The 27,437-nt window shown below is 41.5% G+C and overlaps 1 protein-coding gene across 10 annotated transcripts in view; it reads left to right on the plus strand.

Annotated features, from left to right (window-relative positions):
* Nucleotides 1-27,437, plus strand: part of TMEM117 (transmembrane protein 117) — a 261,297-nt gene that overhangs the window by 38,250 nt on the left and 195,610 nt on the right. The window lies entirely within an intron of this gene.

Raw genomic sequence — 27,437 nt, forward strand, 5'->3', positions numbered from 1 at the left:
TTAAAATGCAAGGAATAATACAGTTTTCGCCCCCAGAATGATATATTGTGAGCAGATTTACAGCTTAGGTCTATAAGCATACATGTGATGTATTGCAGCTCATATAAGCCTTTCTGGTCCTGTTAAATCCAGGACTAGCATTTTCTTTGTGCTGAAGGAGAGACAGGAGACAATTATTCTGTCTCATGTCAGAGCCCAGCTGAATTTAACAGATGATGCCACCTACTCGCCTTGCTCTAGCCATTGTTATAAAATCAGTCAGGATAAAGGCGCACAAATCTAATTATGAGAAGAATTGAATAGGCTGCTGTGTTTTTTTTAAACTCCTCTTACAACCTTGAGTGTCTCCCCCACCCAATAATATAAATCTCGAGACTGTTGAAAGAGAAATTAGACAAATCTGTAGCGTGCTCCACTGAATATTCAAGGCTGAAATAATAATTATTGTTTTAAATATGAAGTGGGAGGATTAAACCTAATATTTAAAGCCAAATAAAGCGATTCATTCCTGAAAGTGCTAAGGACTGGGTTGTGAAGAGGCTCAGCTTCTGCTGGTTTTTCTAGCAAGTGTAACAATATTATGAGGGTCTGCAGAGGAACTGTGTTGTCAGCCTCTGAATTGGCACATGCTGGTTGGCATAGTGTTCTGACTGGCCTGAGGGCCTTGATGGGAGTGAATGTTCAGGGGCTGGGCCTTTGAGGACATCATAGCCCAAGTGATTTAGAGCCAGTTGGAAGGATGATGCCACCTGCTTTGCATACAGAGGGTGAGCTATTCAGCATTTCAAGTTAAAAGAATCAGATGGTAAGTAATATGAATTCCTGCCTGGGTAGTTGCTGCCAGTCAGAGAAGATAATAATGTCCATGATAGACTACTGTCTTGATTCAATATAAGGCAGCTTTGTCTGTGTTGGTAAGTTTCTATGTATCAAGCAAAGGATTGCTAATTTGAACTCTCTAGTGGCTTGCTGGGCCACACACCAGATTTCCAAAGACCTGGACCTAGTCCTCTGGCTAATCAGCACAGTTGATGCTGGGTAGATGGCAGTGTAATGTATATGCTGGGATGGCAAGAACATCTTGGTTTCTGGGGAAAGAGTCCTTCCTACATATTATGTGCAGACCTATTCCTTTCTGGCCTGTACTACAATGCTCATTCCCATTTGGTGGGTATTCTGCAAGTTATTATGCATTGCTGATGAAGATTCTTCAGAGTAGGTAACTTCTTCCATGAAAGACATGGTGCTGAGAGCAGGTGGGACAATGAAGAATAGAATGGCATCTTTATTGTAATAATGGGGTATTTATGGGATTTTATGTGATTTTACTTTGATTTTATATTTTACTGTGAACCGCTGTGAGACCTTTCGGCGAACAGCGGTATATAAATCCAATTATAAACAAACAAACAAACAAATAAATAAATAAATAAGAACAGGTGTGAACTTCAGTTGCATCTGCTAGGGACCAAGGCAGGGCAGTTTGATCACTGGTCTTGCCAGTGGTGGCCTACAGTGTTGGGGCAAATAAGGAGCACAAAGGAAACATTGCCACAATAAACATTGAAGCAACCCAGTGAGAATGTGTATTCCATTTATAAACATTTTAGCAGAAGGAAGGAATAACAAGCAACAACGTCACAAGCCCTTTTCTTCCTTTTGTACTGCACAATGAAAATAAATTAGAACAAAATTAGCAGAAGTTAGACTAATGTTTTGTTGACATGTTAAGTGGTGGTAGATTGGAAACAAGGCTTCTAGCAATTGAAACATTCTTGAGGGATTGGCAACCAGTTATCTGAATGAATAGAGAAGCTACTGCAAGATCCACTGTGGCTTAGATAGCAAAAGGTTTGAGGAGACTAAGTGAGTTTTGCATCCTCTTTGCAAATGAATGGAGCTTTATCGGGGACAATTTGAGACTCATCAGGCCAAATATAATCAAGCCAGGAAGAGGAGAGCCACATAAGCTGCTTTGGGTCCCCACTGGGGAGAAAGGTGGGATATAAATCAAGAGCATAAACAGGTTAGATCAGCCTTTCTCAACCTTTTTACCATTGAGAACCCCCTGAAACATTCTTCAAGCTTCGAGAAATGCCAGATGTGGTGTGATCATGCAGAATATGGTTGGGAAACATAGCTGTGTACATGCCCACCTGGGTCCCTTCTCACCCCTCCAGGCCCATTGGTGGCCATTTTGGGAGAGGGGGACAGGTTAACATGATAAGTGTTTAGCAAATGTAAACAATATAGTAAATATTAATTAAATCCCACCTGTTCAGGACACTCTTCCAGGGCTGTCAAGAAAGCCTAGCATTTCATGAAACCCTGGTGGAGAAAGTGTTTTTTAGATGTGCCTTCTTTTCTGTACTGCATGGCTGTGAGCTTCATTCATTCTCATAGGTCACCATTTCTGCAGATCTAGTTCATTTCCACATACTCTTCTCTCTGAATCTTTTGCTGTAACTCTGTGCCTATTTTTGTGCATGGATACATAGAGTTGTCAAGACACACAAGCAGCTTGTTCTGGGAAAGGAATGGCAGGAAAAATCAGGACTTTTCTGGTGACAGAAGGGCACCTTACTAAGCTTTCTTTCAATTGCAGTCCCTTTCTCAGGGGCTCATGGGAACAGCATCCTTTTGAGTTGGGTACAAACAGATTTATAAGCTTGCATTCTGGAGTTGCCACCAGGAGGAATGACTATATTGAACCAAAGGGCACAGTGACACACTATTAACTAGATCTTCCCAAGTGAAGACGTATGTGGCAACAGGCTGGTTTGAAGTAGCTATTCACACTGCTCCTAGCAGTATTCTGGACATTTTCCAAGAAGCCTCCTCCCTGAATTGCTTTATAAGAAAGGGAGGGGGAAATAGTTACAGATTCCTTCTCTCATAAATTTTTTCACATGGCGATGGGTTGGCTACTTAATTTAGCTCAGGAAACTCAAGGGTTTTAACAAGTCAAATGATAAGGTAACTGTGCTTGGGGAAGATATTTTCTGACATGTGGTTTTTCTTTTCTTTTAATTTATATAGGTATTGTAGCGCCCCTTTCGAGATACTGTCTGGGGGTGATTCACATGATTTAAAAGATAATAAAAACAATAAATTATCATAATACAACAAGTTAAAATTATAAAATTAACAAACTATTGCACCAGCCTTTACTGGTAGTGATTCAACAGCACATTGGCCCACCTGATGTTGAAATAAGGATGAATCATGGGGGAAAACAGAGCAGTGGGGTTGGGAGGGAAGGCCTGACATTTCATTGGAGTTATTGTTATTGACCAGTTGGCTTCAGCCATAGGCCCAACAGAAGAGCTCTGTCTTGCAGGCCCTGCGGAACTTAGAGTGCTCCTACAGGGCCCTGATCCTTCCTGGAAGCTCATTCTACCAAGCAGGAGAATCCACCCTGCCTACAGGGAATATCTACATTGCTAATGTAACCCATGTAATTTTTGTTTTAATAATTTAAATAAACAGTTTAGGATTTAAGCCTAAGGAGCCAAAGGTAATTGAGCAATAGGTTAAGTTGCTCACATACTACTAGTTGTAAAAGCCATACTCCTAAGGCAGTCTGGCCTGCAGCAGTAGAGGGAAGCCCCAGAGCTTGATTGAGGGAAAACTGCTAATTCCTTTGCAGGCCCTAGCAAGGGAAGGAACCTCATAGCAGCAGCAGCAGCAAAAACCGTTGAAGAAGCACCCTTGCACTTCTATAAGTTAAATTTTGGACTTTGTCTTTTCCTGTATTACTTGGCATTATTTGCTAGGACTGTTCTGAGTGTCCTTTCAGAAGGATACTGACAATTCTGTTTCTCTTAATGTTGCTTTATTCATAGCCACTGTGATTTAGTTCTGCATCTAGTTGCGAAATGCTGGGGTTTATGATAAATATTGTTAGACTGAAAACTATTTCATGTCTGGAATGTTTTTACTTTGATGCAATTTTCCATTTTGTCGAGCCATTAATGTGCTGCCATCTATTGATTTTTTTGGGGGGGGACCATTAGAAAGGGTTACACTAGTATGAATCAATTTCTCTTTATTTGTTTGCTGTTAGATTTTTCATTAAAGAATTTACGTTGAAACTTGCATTGAGTGCATGAAGTCAGAGTTCAGATGCTAGAGGGCACTGTGGTTAAACAATTTGCAGTCTTTTATTTAACAAGGCTATGCTGGTTAGAATTTATCAACAACCTGGAATCAGCAATTGCTTGAAACTGCATTTGTGGATGAGGGGTTCAGCATTTCCTGGGAGAGCAAAGAAATAGGGGACTTGCCAAAAGTCATCGTATGCTGTCTTTTTAAAGCAAAGTTTCCAACCAAAAGATTAAAAATCATGTCTGGAACAGTATTGCAGTAACTGGCCAAATACGACACCGCAACCGATGAATATTTAGCATGGCCATCTGCAAGGGCTGAACATTCCCATCCATTAATCATATTTGTCTAATTATTTTTTCCATATATATAATAAATAATTGATAAGAAACAACAGCATCCATATGGTTTGAGCAAGCGTTTTGAAAATGTTAAGTGGGCAACAGATGGGACTTTTTGATTGCTTCTGCCAAAAGTGGAAGTTGTTCTCCAAAGTGAATGAAATCAAAATATTTTTAAAAGATGTATAACCCACTATATCTCCACCGTTCAAGGCAAGCTATCTAAAAACTATATTTTATAAAGAAGAAAGTCTATCCTCTTGAAGGGCTGATGGCCAGATGTAGCATTTGCGGTGGGTGGGAGTGCTGGTATGCTTATGTACTGAATGGTGAGGCCATGGCTGAAAGAGGCCTTGGTTGAACCACTAGAGCCAGACTCTCAGGTGATGTCTCAACCATTTAAACTTCTCAGCTCCAAGAGAGTCCACTGTACACACCCAGGGCAATACTTCCCATTGTTTCACGACCACTATCTGTATCCTGTCCTTTTTCAGCTTCGTCTTCCTTCAACCTTCCTATACCTTATGAAGGCTTGAGTATGATGTCTTTCTTATGCATAACATAATGAAGTATTCTTGACTTACTGAAAATTACTTATTTCAACGTTTTCCATTAGTTAATAGAATTTTGGTTTGCAGACAATAACGTGTGATAGCTTTTCCATCCTGTCTGAGGGATATAATGCCTATACATAATGCTGTCCTCTGAAGTACTAACAGGTACCTTTATAAGGGTATAGTTAAGGAAAAAATGAACAAATTTTAATTAATCTAAATATTTTGACTGATACACAGTGTATACAGCAGTTTTGTTGGCATTATTATTATTATTATTAATATTATTATTATCCTTTAATTTATATCCTGCCTCCCCTCTGATAAAAATTATCCACTTGACAGTAGTGAAAACCTGGCAATTTGTTGCATTTTCAGAAAGTTCTACACACATCACTGATTTATTAAGCATGCTTTTCAACTATTTAAACATTTTAAGTCTGGAGATATTCCTGATTTTATTTTTCATGAAATATAGTTGAATCAAATCTCTTGTATCTACATACCAATACATGTTCTTTTTATGTCTAGGTTTATATCTGACATGTCTTAAATGCTTTTATGTGTCTAAGTCAGGTACTAATTATTAATTAGTCCCTGCTATTTAATCAGGGCCCCCCTGCCTTGAATTCTTCAGTAATCACCCTCAGCTTGGTGTTTGGTTATTGGTGAAAGTTGTGTAGCTCAGCTGGCATGAGGTGCATGCTTTGTATTTCAGATGTGTAGCTCAGCTGTGTGTAGCCTATGGCAGAATAGTAACAATGTTAGCAGGCTTATTAATGGTTATCAGTTTTTTGATAGATCTGAGAAAGAGAAAAGGAAAATGTTTCTTATGTTAAGTAGGTAGAAATTTCTTTATGCAGGAGACACTCAACAGTCTTTACATTGATCAGCTTGTTTTCTAACCTAAGGTGACCAGATTTCAAGAGTGCAAAAGAGATACACCACTGACTGGAGGGGTTGCCAACCTCCAGCTGCGACCTGGAAATGGATGTTTGTGTGTGGAGGGGCCCTATGCCAAGATCACCGTACTGCCCTGGGGGGGGGTGCTCACCTTTTCGGAGCATGGCTCTCCACTCCTGCCCATGCGGAAGGGCATGAGGCGCCGCCACGATGAGCTCTCCGGAGGCCTTGGGAAGGGGCGACTGCAAGCGGAGCCCCTACAGCAGCGGGCCCCGGCATCCCATTGTAGAGACGACGACGCTGCTGCCACCACACACTGGGTCTGCGGCATCCTCTGCATGAGGAGCCGCTGCTGTCGCCACCGCGGGACGCCACAAAGCGCTGCCCGGCCATCAGCGCTGCCCTCCAGGGCTCCGTGGCCGTCGCAATCACAACAACCATGAGGAACCGCTGCGGGAGACCATGAGGCGCCGCCATTCTCGCCGGCTGGTGATGGCGGCAGCCGCAGGGCCCTGGAGGGCAGCGGTGGTGCAAGGCCTCCCGTGGTGGCGGTGAAGCTTCCGCAGCAAGGCGGGCTGAGCTCAGGAGGCCCCTACAGGCACCTGGGCTCCAGGGCAGGGCTTGCGCTGCCCTCCAGGGCCCTGTGGCCGCTGGCATTGCAAGCCGGCAGTAATGACGGTGCCACGCAAGCCCCACCCTGGAGCCCAGGCACCTGCGTGGAGGCCTTTGGAGCCCAGGTGCCTGCGTGGGGGCCTTCTGAGCTTGGACTGTCTGCTAGGCTGCCTGCGCAGCAAAAAAATAATTTAAAAATATATATTTTTTAAAATGTAGAACTCCGCGGGACATCTAGAAAACGCCACGAGACATCGGGAAAATTCCCCCAAAGGCGGGATGTCTGGTCACCTTATTCTAACCTAATTAAAAATATAAGTGGGTCTTCCAAAAGCACAGCTAAAGATGACCCTGCAAGAGTCACTAAGCATGCAGAATTTATTTATTTATTTTTAAAATAAATTTGCAGCAACCCAGTAAGTACTTAACTGTAGCTTTATTTTCCATTGCCGTCTCTACTGTTGCAATTGTAGGGAAGTATGTTTTAAATAATATTAATCAGAATCTGTCACCATGGCCTTAAAATAAATGGTAGTTTGAAAGCTCCTCAGCTTCATCATTTTTTGAAAGCTTTGTTATTCATTCGACATTCAGCACTTTTAATTAAAGCAGTTGATTTTATCAGTTAAGTTGTCCTCAGTTCTCAAGGAGACTGCCATCTTCAATATGAATACTAAAAAAAAGCCTCCAGAATTTTAGTGGGCTAGTTACTGGAAAAATTATTTTGACCTCGTTGAGTCTCCTTAATTTACAGAAAAAAAACTTTAAATTGATTGATTTCACTCATATAATCATTTTTAGTTTCAATATGGGCACAAACTCCATCATATTATGTCCATTTATGCTGCTCCACGTTAGGCAATTCTAGATCCTTTTGAAACAGCTACACACAATTGATTGTAATTATCCCTTTTTCTTATTCCTGCCCTCCTTCAGTCTTTTATGAGACTTGTTTGAGTACCTCTTGCCTTATGGTTTTAACTGTCTAACTTGCATTATATCTATCTGGCACTAGAGCAAATACAGAACATTAAGCATTTCAAGTAGAAAATGGTATATTAATAAGTAAATGTGATTTATGGTAACCTTGGAAATCTATGAAGAATAGTCTGTTTATTAGTCAAGAAAAATAATATAACGGTAGTAGTTCAGCTCAGCACCAATCTTCTGTGCCATTCTTCAGCTAGGATGGTACATATTTGACAAATACTTGGTTAAGCACAAACATTAAACTCGATTCCCATCAATTTTATTATGGCTTAATCTACTCTACTATAGATGTTTAACATTCAGAATGGCATAGAATTCATTTTGTGTGCCAGTTGCTCAAATACTTAAGTCAAATTAGAGTCCCCACTGATAATCATGGGGCACATTGTAGCTATGAACAGGCTTGTAGCAAAATAAGCTTTTCTCAAAAAGTTGAGCTCCAAACTGTGTTGGTCCCAGTTAAACCAGTCAGCAGGTATTAGATCAGTAACAAAATGTGTCTAATTATAGCTTCCCTTCACTTTAAACACATGTGTGAACCAGATGTATTTTTAAACTATGAACTGTTCATCCACTGGGGAACAGCAAAGCACATGTACAAGGTCAGGGAAGAGCTAAAATACAGGATTGTTTCAGGTAGGTAGCTGTGTTGGTCTGGAATCGCAGAACAAATTTTGAGTCCAATGGCACTCTTAGGACCAACAAAGTATTATTAAAGTTGTAAGATCTTGTGGGTACAGCACACTTCGTCAGACAATGAAATGTAAATTACCAGCCCACACATATAAGGAGAAAATCAATCATGGATTAGTACACAGCTTAATGAAGATGTTTACCAGACACACAGAAATAACATATATGACCTTAATTTATAAGGTCATATATGTGGTCTGGTAATTTCCATTTCATTATCTGAGAAAATATGCTGTGCACGTGAAAGTTTACAAAGTGATTAAACTTTGTTGGTCTTAAAGGTGCCATTGGGCTTAATATAGGATGGTTCTGAGTTATTGAAAGGGCAAATTTATTTATTTGTTTGTTTATTTATTTATTTATTTTTATTTTTTTATGACAATGAACATTTGGAGAAATATAAAATTCCAGTAGCACCTAAAGACCAACAAAACTTTCATGAGCCAATGCTCACTTATCATATATTTTGTAAACTCATGTGACTCATGGAAGCATATATCCTGGAAAGTCCTGTTGGTCTTTTAGATGCTATGAGACTTGAATTTTGTTCAACTACTACTGATTAACATAGCTACCCCCCAGCAACTGGAGAAATATGTCTGCTGCAGTGTGAAGGATAATACTTTGAAATGTACATTCTATTTCAGTATGCAATTAGGCATCTGAATCCTCTCTCAGATGTATTTCAGGTGGTGAGGATCCATTGCATGGACTTCTCCACAGCAGAGAGACAGTTTTGATACCCCAATTATTCCATGTTGAGGATTTTGTGCAATACTGACTGAACTTTGTTATAAAAGTTAAAATCAGGAAATCTGTGTTCTTGATGTGGAAATATGGACCATGAAGATAAAATGTTAACGATATAGACTTAAATGAAATAGTCTTCCTTTTTTATGTGTAGAAGCTACACTGCCAAGAATTTTATCTGCTTTTAAGACTTAACTAAGTTGTTTTGTAGTTATGTGACCATCAATAATTTAGGGAAAAGAGCTGAACCGAAACAGCCTTGTTATATATGCTCTTTTATTCTAGTAGAAAAACATTGCTTCTTTGTGTAATTTTGTTAGTTCACTTCAAAATGGACTTCAGCCATCTAGGGCAGTGGTCCCCAACCCCCGGTCCGGGGACCGGTACCAGTCCGTAGGCCAGTCGGTACCAGGCCCCAGCTCCCCCGGCTGCTGCCTCAGGGGCTGCCCTTCCACTCTGCCGCTGGCTCACCTTTGGTGCTCTCCAGCGGCCACCATGGCTGGGGCTCCCCCTTGGTGTGGCACTGCGCAGCTGCTGCTGGCAGAGCCCCCAAGCGGGTGGCAGGAAGTCAGGGGCACTGGTGGAAAAGCAAGCGGAGCAGGGGCTCAGGCGGTGGCAGCGACGTCCCTCGGCAAAAGATCCCCCCCCCTCGGGCCTCAGTAAAATTGTTAAGTGTTGACCGGTTCCCGGTGATAAAAAGGTTGGAGACCACTGATCTAGGGTGCTAAAGGTAGTGGAATGAATGTCCAAAGACACAGTTCAGGAAAGCTCCTGATCAGTGCAAGACCAGATTTTGCTCCAATTGGGTTGGGGAGTTTCCCTGAGATGAGTCAGTCTCTTTTAGTGGTACTCTGTAACTGCTTCCTAAGCCCATATGACCAGTAACAGCCCCACTGTAGACTTCCTATTGCAGTGGCTGGTGATGCTCCCTTGTTCCTTAGACCTTTGTAGAGCTCCAGCAGTTACAGAGAAGGAAAAGGTATTTGAAAAGCTTCTGCCTGGACCATCTCCTATGGGTTTCCTACGGGGTGGAACTTTCAAAACCTGCCATTAGAGATTTAAATGAAAAGCGGAAAGACTATTTCTGATTTTTGTACAAATTGAATGGCTATGCAGTTAATTTTTTTTAAATCACACATGAACACTTTTGGTTCATAAATTGAAATTCACTAATATTTGTCTAATAATGCTCGTTTTAATAAATAACTCCTGAGTCGATTTAATCATAGTCTATTATACTGTTTATATTCCATTTTCTCTTCACAATGAGGCATGATGAGGGTTTAATTTGTAATCCTTGGATAATGCAGTAGGTGGATGCTGTCAGTTAATTGAGAGCAATTAGCTCATTTCATAGCATGAAGCCGCAAAGAGGTGAAAGCAGACGTTTTAAATGTTACACAGTCAGGGTTTTCTGTTGATAGATTCAGGCAGTGTATGAATATTTCACAACCATACATTCACTTTCCAGGAGCTAACACTCATGGCAACAGCAGAAGTCACTGTGGGAGGTAACTTAAGGAACCTTGGTGCCAAACATCCTCAGAAGCAAAATTGCCGACTTTTATTTTAAGGTGTGCAAGCCAAAAGCATAATTGAATTCCACTTCTTCAAAAGGATTAGAAGATATTATTGGATTATTACTGATAGCAAAACCAAGATCCTTTAGAGACCCAAAATAATGACTACAGTCCTAGCTTTAGGGGAAAGATTTCCTCCTCTAGATAGCCTTCTATACATCCATGCCGGCCCAGAATTCCTTAGAAATATGTAGGAAAATCTAACCTTTCAGTTTTCCTGGACATATAGGTATGAGTGTGCGTTTTCTGAGCCGAAGATATTCTGAATAAGTGCCACTTGACCACCTACATACATGCATTCCTGTGTATATGTCTTTAGGTAGCAAAATTCTCTGCAGGCAGATTTTTGAAACACTTGGAATCTTTTTGGGATCTTCCCACACTCCCTTCCCATGCAACAAGCAACCCACCAACCTTTTATCTGCCCCCCATTTATTATTTATTTACTTCATTAATGACCATCCATTTTTAACAGTGGTAACTCAAGGCAGCTTACAGCGTTTTTTTGCTCCAGTTTTATCCTCACAACATTCCTGTCAAGTAAGTTAGGCTATGTAACTAGCCCAACTTTATCCAGATAGCTTCATGGCAGAGTAGTGATTTGAAATTGGGTCTCCCAGATTCTGCCTAAAGCTCTAACAACTGCTCTGCACTGGTTTCTGTGGGATTGTAGCTGTTGAACATTACCAAGCAGCCAAGCCCAGGTAGATCATGCAATGTGCACTGTAGGAAATCACTCAGTGGATGTTTCTGGTCCCATGAAGGCTCCCTCAAAGGCCAAAAGGCCTTGCCCCTCCCCCTGCCTTTTACCTGGAAATGAAAACTGGAAGGCAACAACCATTCAGGTCATTTGTTTCTTAAAGCTACAGGTATAGCTTCTTGAGGTGGGGTTAGGTTTCAGAATTTTTTTTTAAAACCAAGGGCTTTTCTCAAGTTTGTAGAATGATTTGTGTCACACGTATCTTGCTGAGGATGGAGTCACATTGAGAATTGTATTTATTGATGCTTCTTAGTAATCAACATGACCAGAAAAATTCAGTTTGCCATTGTTTTACAAATAAACTAAGTACACAAGGCACCAATTTCTGTCCAAATTTTGGTTCAATTCCAGATAATTTGTGATGTCTTTTCTCCTATACTGTGTCTTGTGAAAAACCCAAACCATCTGTTGCAATGCAAAATTATATTTTTTTACAGAGAAATAAAAATATATTGTTTTGAAACTATAGCACAGACCTGAGTGGGGAAATAATTGTGACTCCTAAGATCTGAACCCAGTGCCAGGATTAAGCATTAAGGGGGGTTATACTTGCACAGACATTAGGTTCAAAGTGAGTTATGGATATGCTTGTGCTGCCTTTCACTTTAACTCATACATCCCAGTAAAGTCTCTGCACCACTTTTCTTATTCCTAGCTATCTATAACCCAAACCCAGCTTCCCTTGCATTTTGTAGGTTCTTCTTGAATGTGGTAGCTGCCGTGTCCATGCCTTGTCAAAGCCTCATGTTATGTAGTTTTTTAAAAAAATTAGTTGGCTGTAAATCTAATTCGCTTCTGATCTAGAATATTGTGCAGTTCAAGATCAGAGCACAAGATTTAATATGGTGTAGCATCCAGGAAAGTTCCATCTGTTGTCTTAGCAGTTGGTGTGCCAGATAGTGGGTTGGGCTTGTCCAGGCTGGTTTCAACCACATATCCATGCCAAGTAAGTGTGTGCAATATTTTTTAGTCGGTATTTTTTAGTTCGAATCTATTGGACCTGAAAAATCCTCATTTGGGGGGAGGGGGGGTTCAATACACCTGAGAAGAAAAATATCAACAACAACAACAAAAAGCCAATGCAAAGCTGATACAGTGGGGAAGAGTTTGCTCACCATGGGCATGCCCAAACCTGGCTGTGCTCATTTCTTCTGCAGTGCAGTTTAAACCAGGCTGCTGGAGAAGTGAGCCCCAAGAGCTCCTGTACCTTATGAAGCATATTGCTCCCCAGGGCAGTCAGTCTTAGCTGGGCTTGCTTCTCCTGCTCTCCAGTTTAAACTGGGCTGCAGCAGAAGGCAGCACAAAGCCCAGCCTGTGGCAGCAATCTGGTCCCCCTGGCACAGCTCATCCTTGGGCTGTCTTCTGGAGCCCCTTTAAACATTTAAAGGGACTGCAAGAAGCCTGTAGAACTGTTGAGAGGTGCAAACAATTTGCTTCCACCTCTCCCCTGTTTTCTGATCGACTTGGTAATTCTCAAATATATCCGGGTTCTCCCCACCCTCCGGTTTTCCTGAGAAAGCCTGGAAACATATGGAATGCTGAAATCTACCTCGCCCCCAAAATGCTACTAATATATTTTTCAGGTAGATTTTATACTTGGGTAGATCCAAATGTATACTCCAATTGCTGATGTTTACTGGATAACTTTGGGCCAGTTACTCTCTGGCTGCCTATGAGATCACACTGTGAGGATAAATGAGGTAAAAAGCTATAAATGGCACTGTATGCAGCAAAGCACTGTAGAAATAATATTTGCGAGATCATCACTTGCTATTTAATCATCTTGTTCTCCAGAAGAGGCAGTGGGACTGAAAATATCACCTTTCAATGCAGTTTCTAGCTCAATCTATTTCTTATAATAACACTTATTATTCCAAGCTAGATAACAAGCAAGAAACTATAATGGCTGCTTTGCCATGCTTTTTTTTTAAGCAACAAAAAGACTTTGTCAATCTTCCTGTCACTTCAAAGGATGTTTTCAAGGCCAGCAGGCCAACATGTGATCTGTAGACCGGTGGTTCTTATTGTGTGGACATACACTAAAAGCTGCTCCCTGCTGTGCTTGTCTGCTTACATAATTGTAGTCTTATAAATTCTGTCTTTTGACCTGTCCTTGGAACCAGCTGGAGATAGACAGAGATGACCTTAACTCATATGTGACCTATGTAGCAGTGCCACAAATTGAGGAGACTTCTGCAAACTCAAGGGCATCATTTTCACATCCGTTGTTAGGATGCTCCAGCTGTTACATTCTTACAAAAATGCAGAAATACTACAAAGGTGTTGCTTGAGCACAGCATTCTCTCCATCAAGTGAATTGTCTTGGACCCTCCAGATGGCTCAATTGACGAGGACTCCATTGTCTTGAGCCAAGATTTAAATCAAGAGCACGCATCTTGAACTAGGATGAGCAGAAAGAAATCCCATGGAGTAGAAACCGAAGAAATCTTCACACATATCACTAAAGCTTTCTTTTGAACTGCTGGCTTTGTACTATTTTTGTGTCAGCATAAATGCAACAAAAAGGGGAAGAAGCTTTTTCTAATAGATTTTAGTTAACAGGTTTTACATGTGCTTTATTGAACCAGGAAACGATAATACACTCTGATATCATTGTGGAAAGTACCTGTGTCTGGACAAAAGAGAAAGCCTAGTGTTGTGATTAAAGAGGAGGCTTGTGTTCAAATGTGTCATGGAGGCTGTCGAGAGACCATGGGCCAGTCGCTTTTTCTGTCAGCCTAGCCTGCTAGACAGAGTTAAACAGTACAATGGAGACCAAAGTACACTGCCCTGAGCTCACGGGAGGATAAGCTGTACATGCATGCACACATACTTCTTGTACTGCTTTTACAGTCATGAGTGAAGCCTTGCATTGGAAGCCGTCCTTTGAAGTGTGTCCTGACACTGCTCTGTTCCTGTCTGAGATGGCTGGTAGATGTACAGTTCTTTGAAGTTCACCAAGGGGTCCCCAATCCTCTGGGGAATAACAATAACTATTTATGTTGTAAACCGCCCTGAGACCTATTGGGAGAAGGGCGGTCTAAAAATTAAATAATAATAATAATAATAATAATAATAATAATAATAATAATAATAATAATAATAATAATAATAATAATAATAATAATAATAATAATAATAATAATAATAATCTTTCTCAAGGAAATGCTCAGATTGCCAGCAACATGGAAATATTGCTGCAATGAGAGAACCATTTGCCTAAGCTGCTGGGAAGAGACAAGCTGGATGGCTATGGCCAAAACATTCAGACATGTGAAATGTGCACTCCATGGGGTAGGAGCACTAAGGTCCCACAAGAGGATGCGCTCCCAAGCTCTAGATTTGTTAAAGGACTTCTTATTTAACTAGAGTTGGAAGGTTTTTTGTATCCAAAGATATCCTGATTTAAGTACCTGGTTTTGATATTAGACTATAAGATACTAATTTGTAAATATATCCTAATATTTAAAAATGTATCTTTAGATTTTATTGCCAACTTAAAACATGCAAGCCTGTGTTATCTTAAAACTACCGTATATTCATCCATAACAACAACAGCCTTCATATCACATATGAAAACAGAACTAACAGTTCTGTGCCAAAATCATGGTATGTGCTTGTATATTTTTTGCCCAAATGTGAAGCCTTTACTTTTGTTTTCTGTATAAAATGCAATATGTATACAATGTAAAGGGGCGGGGGGCAAGGACTGGCATGGGGATGTGGGTGGGCTTTTTAAACCAACTTTTTATAATTGCTTATTTTATGTTGTGAGCTTCTGCGAGCTAGCAGGCCAGTCTAGCACTTGAACAAATTAAAATAAATAAATAAATAAACCTGCACCATTGAATATACTTTGGATTCATTTTGCTTCTTCCATATAAGCTTAAGGATGTGCGATTGGTAGTTATAGAATCATAGAATCATAGAATCATAGAGTTGGAAGGGGCCATACAGGCCATCAAGTCCAACCCCCTGCTCAACGCAGGATTAGCCCTAAGCATCCTAAAGCATCCAAGAAAAGTGTGTATCCAACCTTTGCTTGAAGACTTCCAGTGAGGGGGCACTCACCACCTCCTTAGGCAGCCTATTCCACTGCTGAACGACTCTGACTGAGAAAAATTTTTTCCTGATATCTAGCCTATATCGTTGTACTTGAAGTTTAAACCCATTACTGCGTGTCCTTTCCTCTGCAGCCAGCAGAAACAGCATCCTGCCCTCCTCCAAGTGACAACCTTTCAAATACTTAAAGAGGGCTATCATGTCCCCTCTCAACCTCCTTTTCTCCAGGCTGAACATTCCCAAGTCCCTCAACCTATCTTCATAGGGCTTGGTCCCTTGGCCCCAGATCATCTTCGTCGCTCTCCTCTGTACCCTTTCAATTTTATCTATGTCCTTCTTGAAGTGAGGCCTCCAGAACTGCACACAGTACTCCAGGTGTGGTCTGACCAGTGCCGTATACAATGGGACTATGACATCTTGTGATTTTGATGTGATGCCTCTGTTGATACAGCCCAAAATGGCATTTGCCTTTTTTACCGCTGCATCACACTGCCTGCTCATGTTTAGTTTACAATCCACAAGTACCCCAAGGTCTCGTTCACACACAGTGCTACCTAGAAGCGTATCCCCCATCCAGTAGGCATGCTTTTCATTTTTCTGACCCAGATGCAGAACTTTACACTTATCTTTATTAAATTGCATCTTGTTCTCATTTGCCCATTTTTCCATTGTGTTCAGATCTCGTTGAACTCTATCTCTATCTTCCGGAGTATTTGCCAGTCCTCCCAATTTGGTGTCATCTGCAAACTTGATGAGTAGTCCCTCCACCCCCTCATCTAGATCATTAATAAATATGTTAAAAAGTACCGGGCCGAGCACCGAACCCTGAGGTACCCCGCTACTCACCTCTCTCCAGTCTGATGAAACACCATTGACAACAACTCTTTGAGTGCGGTTCTCTAACCAATTCCCTATCCACCTAACGATCTGAAAATCCAGATTGCAGTCCTTCAACTTATCCATCAGAACATCATGGGGAACCTTGTCAAAAGCTTTACTAAAATCCAAGTAAATGACATCAACCAAATTTCCCCGATCCAGCAAACCTGTTACTTGGTCAAAAAAGGAAACTAGGTTGGTCTGGCAGGACCTGTTGAAGACAAATCCATGCTGACTTCCTTGGATCACCAAATTGTCCTCCAGATGTTTGCAGATCGCTCCCTTTAATATCTGCTCCATTATCTTCCCCACAACAGAGGTCAGACTCACTGGTCTGTAGTTTCCCGGGTCATCCTTCCTCCCTTTTTTGAAGATCGGAATAACGTTTGCTCTTTTCCAGTCCTCCGGGACATCTCCAGTCCTTAAAGAGGTTCCGAAGATGATGGACAAGGGCTGTGCAAGTTCTCTGGAAAGTTCTTTGAGTACTCTCGGGTGCATTTCATCTGGACCAGGGGATTTGAACTCATCCAGTGCAGCTAAATGCCTCTCGACCACCTCTCTATCCATGTTAACCTGCCACCCAGACACTATCCTTTGGCTACAGCCATCTCTAGATGTGCCTAAACACTTAGACCTGTGGGAAAAAACAGATGTAAAATAGGCACTAAGCCTTTCTGCTTTCTCTGCATCTTTCGTTAGAGTTTGTCCATCCGCACCCAACAGCGGGCCTATTGCCTCCTTTACTTTACGTTTGCTCCTCACGTAACTGAAAAATCTTTTCTTGTTACAATGGGCTTCCCTGGCCAATCTTAGCTCACTCTCAGCTTTGGCCTTTCTGATGATTGATCTACAGTGCCTAGTAACCTGTAGGTACTCTTCTTTAGAGCTCTGTCCTTCCCTCCATTTCCTGAACATTTTCCTTTTCTTTCTTAGTTCCTCTTGAAGTTCTCTGTTCATCCAAATAGGCTTCTTAGAGCTCCTGCAGTGTTTTCGTCTTTCTGGAATAGTCATTGATTGAGCATGCAATAGCTCTTGTTTGAGTAGCGCCCACCCTTCACATGCTCCCTTCCCTTCCAGCATTCTCGTCCATGGTATGACACTCATCATGTCTCTGAGTTTATTAAAGTTTGCCCTACGAAAATCCAACATCCGCGTCTGGCTACAAGCTTCCTTGGCTCCCCATCTCAAAAGGAATTCTATGAGGACATGGTCACTTCCCCCTAGGGTCCCCACCTCCTTCACCTCATCCACCAACTCTTGCCTGTTGGTCAGTATTAAGTCCAGTATGGCTGAACCTCTTGTGGGTTCATCTACCATTTGATAAATGAAATTGTCAGCCAGGCAGGTCAGAAACTTGCATGACTGAGGACGCTTCGCAGAGTTTGTTTCCCAGCACACATCTGGGAAATTGAAGTCACCCATGATGACAAGGTCCTGCCGTTTGGATATTTTCTCAAGCTGCTCACAAAGTGCAGCATCCACATCCTCTCGTTGGTCAGGCGGTCGGTAGCAGACACCAACCACCACACTATTTGTTTTCCCCTCGCTTATTTTCACCCAGATGCTTTCCACTGTAGATATGCTCTCCTTCACTAGAATTTCCTGACAGGTAAGCCCTTTTCTCACATACAGTGCCACTCCTCCACCTCTTCGATCTATTCTGTTTTTTCTGAACAGTTCATATCCATCCACCATTACATTCCAGTCATGAGAATCATTCCACCAAGTTTCTGTGATGCCTACTAGATCATACCTTTCCATCAGCATGAGAAGTTCCAGCTCTTCCTTTTTATTGCCCATGCTTCGGGCGTTAGTATAAAGACATCTGAATCCTTTTACTTTTGGTTCCCTATGAGCTGGCCTTGCCGGTTGGGCTGCCTCCAATAGTTTTCCTTCCATACACTCCCTATGTTGATCGTCTCCTTCCCCTAGTGGCTTTAGTTTAAAGCTCTCCTGATGAATCTCCCCAGGTTCCTGCCAAACACATTCTTCCCCAGTTTTGATAAGTGCAGTCCATCAGGTGCTAGTAGGCCTTCCTCAAGAAAGCCTATCCCATGGTCCCAGAAACCAAATCTCTCCTGCCGGCACCAACTACGCAGCCAGTGATTCACCTCCATTATCTTCCTCTCCCGACGCATTCCTCTTCCCTTGACAGGCAAGATTGAAGAGAATACCACTTGTGCCCCCATTTGCTTGAGCTTCCTCCCCAGATCTTGATAGTCTTTTTTAATAGGAGCGATGGTATTCAGGGACATGTCATTCGTTCCCACATGGACCATCACAAATGGGTAGCGATCCGTAGATTTGAGGAGTTTGGGCAGCCTTTCTGAAACATCTTTAATTTTCGCCCCTGGCAAGCAACACACCTCTCGGGTTAGGGGGTCGGGCCCAGCCACGTGGCGATCCATTCCTCTTAGCAGGGAGTCTCCAATTACCAGTATTCTCCTTTTTTTTTTCTTCTCAACTCCATTTCCTTCTGTCCCCGTGGCCTCTTCCCTTTGTCTTAGAGTTTGTTTTGGGACCTCTTCCCTTGTTGACCCTTGCACCTCCTCTGCAAGGGCCTGAAATCTATTCTGGAGCTCCAAAGGCCCCGAGAACTGTCTCGCCCTTCGCCGTTCAGTCTTTTTCCGAACTGCCTGCAGAGGCTCCCTATTGTGGTCAATCTCCTTGTCCTCTTCAGGACTGGTTGTATTCTCTTTATTCTCTTTATTCCATGTTGCAGAGCTCTGGACTACAAACTCCTCCCCTTTCTTACTTTGGGTCAGAGTAATAATTTTGTTTTCTAATCCCCTAATCTTTTCCTCCAAAAGTTTTACCAGCTTACACTTGGGGCAGCTGTAGTCCATCTTGTCTTCTGGGAGGAAGGCAATCATGTCACACTCACTGCAGATGATGGGATGAGTGTCCTGGAGGTCCATTGTAATGTCTAGGCAGTGCAAGTACTAGGGAAATATAATCTACTGATATAATCTACTGATTCTAATTGCTCGGCCAAGAACCCCAGGCTAAGAGCCACAGGCCAAGAGCCCTTTGTCTCTTGCCAAAGGCTCGCGCCTCTGGTGAGGAGTAGCCCTTTTTAATCCTCCCAACAATTACCCAGCAATCACCTCACCCAGGCAGCACAATAGCCTCACCTGGTCAGCAGCAACTCTCCCCAGTAGCTCTCTCCACGTGCTCTCAGTTGTCTGAGCTCTGCCTCTGGTGAGGAGCAGCCCTTTTTAATCCTCCCAACAATTACCCAGCAATCACCTCGCCCAGGCAGCACAATAGCCTCACCTGGTCAGCAGCAACTCTCCCCAGTAGCTCTCTCCACGTGCTCTCAGTTGTTATATTTCAGTTTGCTTTGGGGAGAACACATTTAAATCAATAGTCCAGGATAAAGTGACCAGATCTCAAGATTGGCAAAGAGGGACGCCACTGACAGGGAGGTTGCCAACCTCCAGTTTTGGCATGGAGGTCCACTGATGGGGGTTGCCAATCTCCAGTTTTGGCCTGGAGGTTCGGAATCACCTAAGGCCTGCACAACTTGGAAACACCAGGGGCTTGCCAACCTCCAGCCGCAGCCTGGAGTTCTGGAATCATCCTTAATAAATTATGGATAGGACAGGTTGGATAGGGACATAATCAATTTGGAATTTGTTAGGTAAGTATTTAAATTAATTCGGGTTTAATTGGGTAGGTATTTGAATTGATTAGGGGTCAGATCAGAACGGGTAAGGGAGCAATCAGTTAGTGGTGAATGAATTGATTAGGGAATGTTGTGGGTTGTTAAGGGTTTGTGGGTGTGCTTTTCTCAAGGATTTAATGTTCAAATGAGTCTTTGTTACCTGCTTTTTTATGAGGCAGAATAATTCCTAGTAATTTTAGATCATCTTTTGAGACAAGAAATCTAACATCAGCTTTTCAGATGTCGCTGTTGCTTACTAGGTTTAGGGTTTTAATTGTAACATGACAACTAACTAATTAATATTTAATTTTTAAAATGTAAACATTTCAGTTTGTGCAACATATTACATCTGGTGTTGTGCTTAACTTTGCTGAATTGGTGTGGCTTGTTGCCATGAAGATCAAGTGGAAGGGGAGAACAATATTGTAAGCCCCACTGGGGAATCAGGTTACCTGCCCATGGCTGGCAACTGGTAAGAACCCGAAGGATTTGGAGACTGGCAAGAATGGCAAAATGAGATGTCACAACCTCAATTCTGGCTAGAAACACATTATTTATTTATTTATCATTTTATTTATATACCGACACTCTTGGCCAGGACGCTCTAGGAAAATCCTAGATCTGTGTGGTTTACCATTTCGTAGAGCACTGCACAATGTGTTGATGTCACTTTCAGGTTGTTCTTTTACTGGAAGTGATGTCATAGCATTGCACTGTACTAGGGTTGCCAGGCAACCAGTGGGAAGACTGAAAACACAGACAGGGTGGCTGTCATATCAGGGGGGACCCAGAAATGAAGAAATGTAGCTCTAGGAATTATTGGGAACTCAGTTCTCCATCACTCAGGTGTTCCCCAGAGGTGACATAGTAGCACACACAATACCTTTCTCCCCTGCTTGGAGGGCCAGTAGGAAAGAAGAACTAGGACATGGAATTCTTCACATGAGACAGGCGGGGTGGGGTGGGGGGAACAACTACCATTGATCCTATACTAACCCCAATTGGGGTTAGTTAGTACTCGCCTGTTATCCAACATTGATAGTACGGATTGCTTTTAATGGTTTTAACTATGGGTTTTATTGTAATTTTATCTTGTAAACCACCATGAGCCTAAGGGAACGGCGGTATAAAAGTTAAATAAGTTAAATAATAATAATAATAATAATAATAATAATAATAATAATAATAATAATAATAATAATAATAATAATAATAATAATAATATGCAGTTTCCCCTCCCTTGCTCATTGAAGCAGTGACGAGGACAGGGGCAAAGGCAAGAGGGTGCCCAGCTACCAGCAGCCAAGCAACCCGTGTTGCTGGGTGCAGTAGGCAAGGCCTCCACAGCCTTAGATTCACTACGCAAGAGAACTGCCAGCAGCTCTGGAGACTGAACTGGAAGGAAACTGGAAGGCCAGGGCTGGGCAAAGGAGGAGCTCGCCAAGTTGCAGGACAGGTTTGGCAGCAAAACAACTTGCTAGCAAGAAAGAAAGCAGCTTGCCAGTTGCTGCCACATCTGCAACAGCCTGTGCTGGAATGCCAGCCCCTTCTCTGCGCAGCCCCTCAGCAGAGAAGGCAGCAGCAGGAGGAAGGCAGGAAGTGCCCTGCCACAGCCCATGATCGATACCGCCATGCTCTGCTTTGCCTCCCGCTACTGCCCCGCCAAGCCTTGCGCCTCCAGGGCCCTGCGACCACCACCATCGCCAGCCCATCTCCTCAGCTAACGGGAATGGCAGCACCGCACAAGTCCTTCTCTGGAGCCCAGGGGCCTGCGCAGGGGCCTCCTGAGGCCATCCCGCCTGCTGGGCTGCACGCGGCCCGAAAAAAAATGATTAAAAAAAATTAATAAAAATCGGGACAATTGCGGAACATTGCGAGACGCAGGGCGGGTTCCCAAAACGTGGGACTGTCCCGCCAAAGGCGGTACATCTGGTCACACTAGTCCAGGATGAAAGTCCACAATAGTTAAACTGCATAGAAATTATTTCTCCTACTTGGAGTGTCATCTCCAGCCAGGGGTTGAAACTGTTTATATGTGTGTGTGTGTACGTATATACACAATCACATACACATACACATACAATATAGCCCATCTTTCTCATTGAGACTCAAGATTGATTGCAGAGTAGAAAAACAATGCAAACATATAACACAAGAAATAGAAACAATGCAGAAAGTAGGTAAAAAGTAGGTAAAAGAGGTAAAAAATGATGTTGTGAAATCAGGATAACACAATAAATATTGCCTTATACTACAAGTGCCCTGTATGGCCCAGGCAAGCCTGATTTATCAGATCTCAGATGCAAAACAGGGTCAGCCCTGGTTAGTACTTGGATGGGAGACCACCAAGGAAGTTCAGGATTGCTACCAAGAGGCAAACAATGACAAGCCACCTCTGAATGTCTCTTGCCTCAAAAACACTATGCAGTTGCCATAATAACACTTTCCTCTGCTGCCATGATTTCTCCATTGTAAGAGTACCCTCCATTCTACTACATGTTTTACTATTAATCACATGTTTTACTATTAATCATATGGTCACCAAAACCTAGACATAAAATATGAATAATCATATCCCCTATCTATCTGGTTAAAGTAATGCATCTTTGTTGCTTATATAATAGTCAGTTTCTACAAACAGAGGATCATGTTCACTAGTTGAAGGAAAATCCACACTTTTAATTCATTTAAATAAGACTCTGAAAATTACGTTATATATTAATTAGTACGTGCAAGAATGAATTTCTATAACCTGACATTGAAGAAGTGGAGGGATGTGCAGTTTCCCTTAATTTCTTAGTAAATTATTTATTGGGCATCTGGTCTTTCAAGGGGGGGGGAGGGGGAGAAGGCATGTTATATAACTGGACCTTGACTTCTCCATACTGTTTCTTTCTCTGTATATTCCAGAGATGAGAAGTGAGCTTACAAAATGTCATTAGGGCAAAGAAGAGAACATTTATTTTCTGTATGGTGGGGAGTCCTCCTAAGTAAACCTGTGGAAGCCAGTTTGAAGTTGCTGTAAGATAACATCTGATGATAAGGAACTTCTGATGAGCATTCATGTTCAAATCTTATCACTTAACAAAGCAATTAGATACATTTCCCTAAGCGCCTGCCGGTACTGAGAACCCAAAAGTGCACACATTTGAGCTTAGGGAAACAAGGCATTTGGAGATGGTTCTTTGAATGTTCAGATGAAATGTTTCCTACAGTCTTCATACACATGGGGGGGGGGGTTGGCTTCAGAATGAAGGAAATGCAAATGGCAAACCATTCCACTATGGGTTCTGCTTGACAGTCATGAAGATTAAATCCCCATGCATGATGAAGGACTAAGTCCTAAAATGGGATGAAACCTTGGGAATCCACTGTATAAATGCATAACCAAGCTGGAATAAGAAAATTGAGATTTGTGTATCCAGATATTACTTTTTCATTGATTATGGAACTATCAAAATCTCTTATCAGAAGTAGTTCTTTGTCTGCTTTTTTGTTTTAGTCAATGCCTGAAACTATCTGTTAAATATTCACCTTCTCAACAGAATTAATCTAGTACCAAAGATTGAAATCTGTTTTTTTAACAGCTGATTATGGGTAACACCTGAAACATTCAAGAGGAAAGGAGCACTGATTAAAAAAACTGAGGTCACCAAAGCAGAAAGGCATAATTGATCCTTCTGTTCCTCCTGTGTGTAAAAGATAGGTTTAAACTGTGCTCAGGTTGAGAAAAGTGCTGATTTGCTGCCAGACCATCTGTCTTCATTTTGTATTTGATGGTTATTTCACAGAGATGAGGGCACCCATGACCTTTCTAAGCAAATCCTCCTCATCATTATATATTTCATTATATATTACACAAGCATTATATCGAAAGCATTCACCTCCAATAAAACTTGGAAGCTGAAGCAGAATTCCATGCTGAATTCTAGAGTGTGTGTTACATGTTGTGCTATACAATACTATACAAAACACAGTACTTCTCTTAAATTTACAGTTGCCTACAAATAACAAGGTTGAAGTTTAAAATTCAGAGAATTCTGTAACAGGCTCTAATAAATCTCTTGTGAAGGATGTAATGGACATATTTTACTACATATTATGAATATAGATCTTTAGCAGTGATTTGCAGTGCAATCCTAAACAGAGTTCTACTCTTCTAAATTGATGGAAGTCAAGGGCTTAGAAAGGTAGAACTATGTTGAGGACTGCACTGTTAATTTTGTAAAGTTTTCCTTGCAAAGGCTTGAGAAATTAAATCTCCTTAATACACATTTTATCTAAATCCTGCAACACATAACCTCTCTGCTTTAAAAATCTCTCTCGGCACCTGATCCATCTGTTAGATTAAGTTGGCCTGAAGCTGCACAAATGGGGTAGTAAAATTATTGATTATAATTGCTATGAAAGTAAATAACTCCCACCGAGACCACTCTGGATGTTGTAGTAACTCTAATATAAAGTCCTTTGACTGAGTGTGCATATAAATCCCTAATCTCATCAAATAGGTTATTTTAGGGAAGCGGACTGAATTAGTAACGTGAAGCCATACAATTCCATTAATGAAATCCTGTCAGAATGAATTAATGACTCGCATCTGATGCTAGTGAGAAAGTGTTCCAAAAACGTAGCTGTTTAATAACTCATTGCACAGATCTCTGCCACCGTTGTTGATGATTAAGGCCATCAAGTACGCTTGGTTACTTTCTAATCCATATTTTGTTTGGATAATGCTGTGGTCCAGTTTGTCAAGGAGCTGCTTATTTCCATGGAAAGCTGCCTACTTGCCTAGTCTTAAGTCAATTTTAAGAAAGAACCTTCTGTGCCACAGTGTGCTAGCTGTACTTTTGTCCACAGCTGTGCATCCCTTCCTGCTCCTTGACCACTTTCAGTCCTCTTCAATGGTGATTCTGATCCTCTAGCAAAATCTTCTCAGCAAGCTGATACACCTTTAAAGAGGATATCAAAATGGTGCTATTCTGGCATGCCTTCCCTTTTATAGTTTTTAATTTTTCTTTTTGGCATGCCATTTCGATGGCCATTTATCAGCCAGCAGAAAGAGACATTGGATTATTTTTCACTCTCGTTGTGAATGTGATGTATCTTGGGTCCTTAAAAAAAATTCTTTATTTCTTGTGGCGCAGGGTAGTAAGGCAGCTGACATGCTGTCTGAAGCTCTGACCATGAGGCTGGGAGTTTGATCCCAGCTGCCGGCTCAAGGTTAACTCAGCCTTCCATCCTTCCGAGGTCGGTAAAATGAGGATCCAGCTTGCTGGGGGGTAAACGGTAATGACTGGGGAAGGCAATGGCAAAACCACCCCGTATTGAGTCTGCCAAGAAAACGCTAGAAGGCGTCACCCCAAGGGTAAGACATGACACGATGCTTGCACAGGGGATACCTTTACCTTTATCCAAATTCAGTAAAAATACTTTTAATGTCTGAAACCTTAAGAATAGCCATATAATATAGAAGGTAGCTGTCTCTCTAAATTAAAAAAAAAACCCTGCAGCATGTCTAACCAAATTTTGCAACCTGTATTATACAAAGTTTTGCACCATTCTGCTTCTGCAGTTTATCTTCCTGGTACATAGATTTACATTTTCTGAAGTTAATGAATCATACAAGCAATTCTTTCCAGAACATGCATGTGAAAGATACCGGAATTATGCATCCTTAAACACCCAGGCCATTCATCTGTCCTGAGTATTTGAATTTCATCCATTCAATTTTAGGTGGGACCTGGGGATCCCCTGGGATTACAAGTAATCTCTAGACTAAAGAGATCAGTTCCCCTGGAGAAAATGGCTGTTTTGGAAGGTGGACTCCATAGGATTATATAATACTGAGGTCTCTCCCCATTCCCAGTTCCACCCCTAGAGTATCCAGGTATTTCTTAACCCAGAGCTGGCAACCATAGCTCAGACTCTGGTACATCCAGTTGAAGGATCTCAGATAGTAGATGTCAGGCAAGACCATCCACTTCCTGAGACTTTGGAGAGTCACTACCAGTCAGATAATACTTGTTAGAAAAATAGTAGACTGGCCTAGATGGGCCAGTGGTTTGATGTGGTGATATATGGCAGATTCATATGTTCATGTTATATTGTGAGATCAGCCAGTATAAATTAGCCATGAATAGTGTGCCCTTGCACTTTTCTAGGAATCTAGTGAGAATTTTTATTTTTCTTGCATTTTGTGTTGGCCCTGAGAGTGGACTTACTTTTCAAAGACTATTGGCTTTTGTTGGTACTATTTTATTCAGTCTGTATCATGTAGGAATCCCACTGGGAAACTATTCCTACTCTTTCCAGGTTGCAGTACTGACATTTAGGCTGTGCATTTATCCTGTGCCAGTTAATTGTGAAAAAATTTGTAGAGCAGCTAACCTCAGAGAGAAAGCCTATATCAGGAGCTTCCAATTCAGGCTGACTCAGCCCAAAGGAACGATAGTATAAATGCTCACAGTATAATTGGGAAGAACATATTAGAAATTGGCAGTGAATGTAGAATAATGAAAGGAGGGTCATGTGTGGAGACGAAAGGGCTGAGTATGGCCTGGGTTGTTGTAGAGCAGCGGTTCTCAACATTTTAACCTTTGCGACCCCAACTTCGGCGGCGGGGGAAGTGTGCATGCACGGGCAGGAAGGTGTACAATCATCGAGGCGGCATGGATGCAGCCAGTGCTAAATGACATAGATACAGTGAATATTTCAGAAACATGATGGAGTGGGAAAAGTCAAGAGAATTCACTAGGCATGAACTCTATAAAAAGACAGGGTAGGACATGTTGGGAGGGCATGTTGCTTTGTATATGTTCTTTAAATTTTACTGTATAATTACGATTTTATTATACTTTTAAATGCATTCAACATTTTACTTTGCATTCATTGTTCTGGTCTTGTTGTTGTTATGTGCGAAGTCGTGTCCGACCCATCGCGACCCCATGGACAACGATCCTCCAGGCCTTCCTGTCTTCTACCATTCCCCGGAGTCCATTTAAGTTTGCATGTTCTGGTCTAAATGACTGTAAATAAAGTGTTTACAACTTATATAACAACTTATATATTTTTCTTCTGTACTACTAAGTAGGCCTCTTTTCCTAAATGTGGTGGAAATGTGGATGGCTCTAAGATTGTGTTAAGTATAAATTGTTTTATAGGTGTTATGGGACACCAAAAATGACCGTTAAAATTGTTAAAAACTATGTAAACAAATGTTGGAAAGGTGGTAACAAAGTAGGCTTCTCTTTTTAAATGTGGTGGAAACATGAAAAAGTTTATAAGCTTTGGGCAAAAGTTCATACCATTGTGTAGTTAAGGTGAGGTCTTATATTTCCATACAAAGACTATATTGTACTATTTTCTGTATTAATAACTTACATTGTCTCTATTCTATATTTCTATCTTTATGAAAATAAAAAATATATCATAATAAAAAAGTGTTTATTTGTTTGTTTGTTTTTTGTTTACCAAAGAGGGTATTGAATCAATGGATCAGTCTGCTAGGCAATGTGTATGTTACTATTTATCTTTTCACAG

The sequence above is a fragment of the Paroedura picta genome, chromosome 5 (genome assembly GCF_049243985.1).
Source record: "Paroedura picta isolate Pp20150507F chromosome 5, Ppicta_v3.0, whole genome shotgun sequence".
Classification (NCBI taxonomy): Eukaryota; Metazoa; Chordata; class Lepidosauria; order Squamata; family Gekkonidae; genus Paroedura; species Paroedura picta.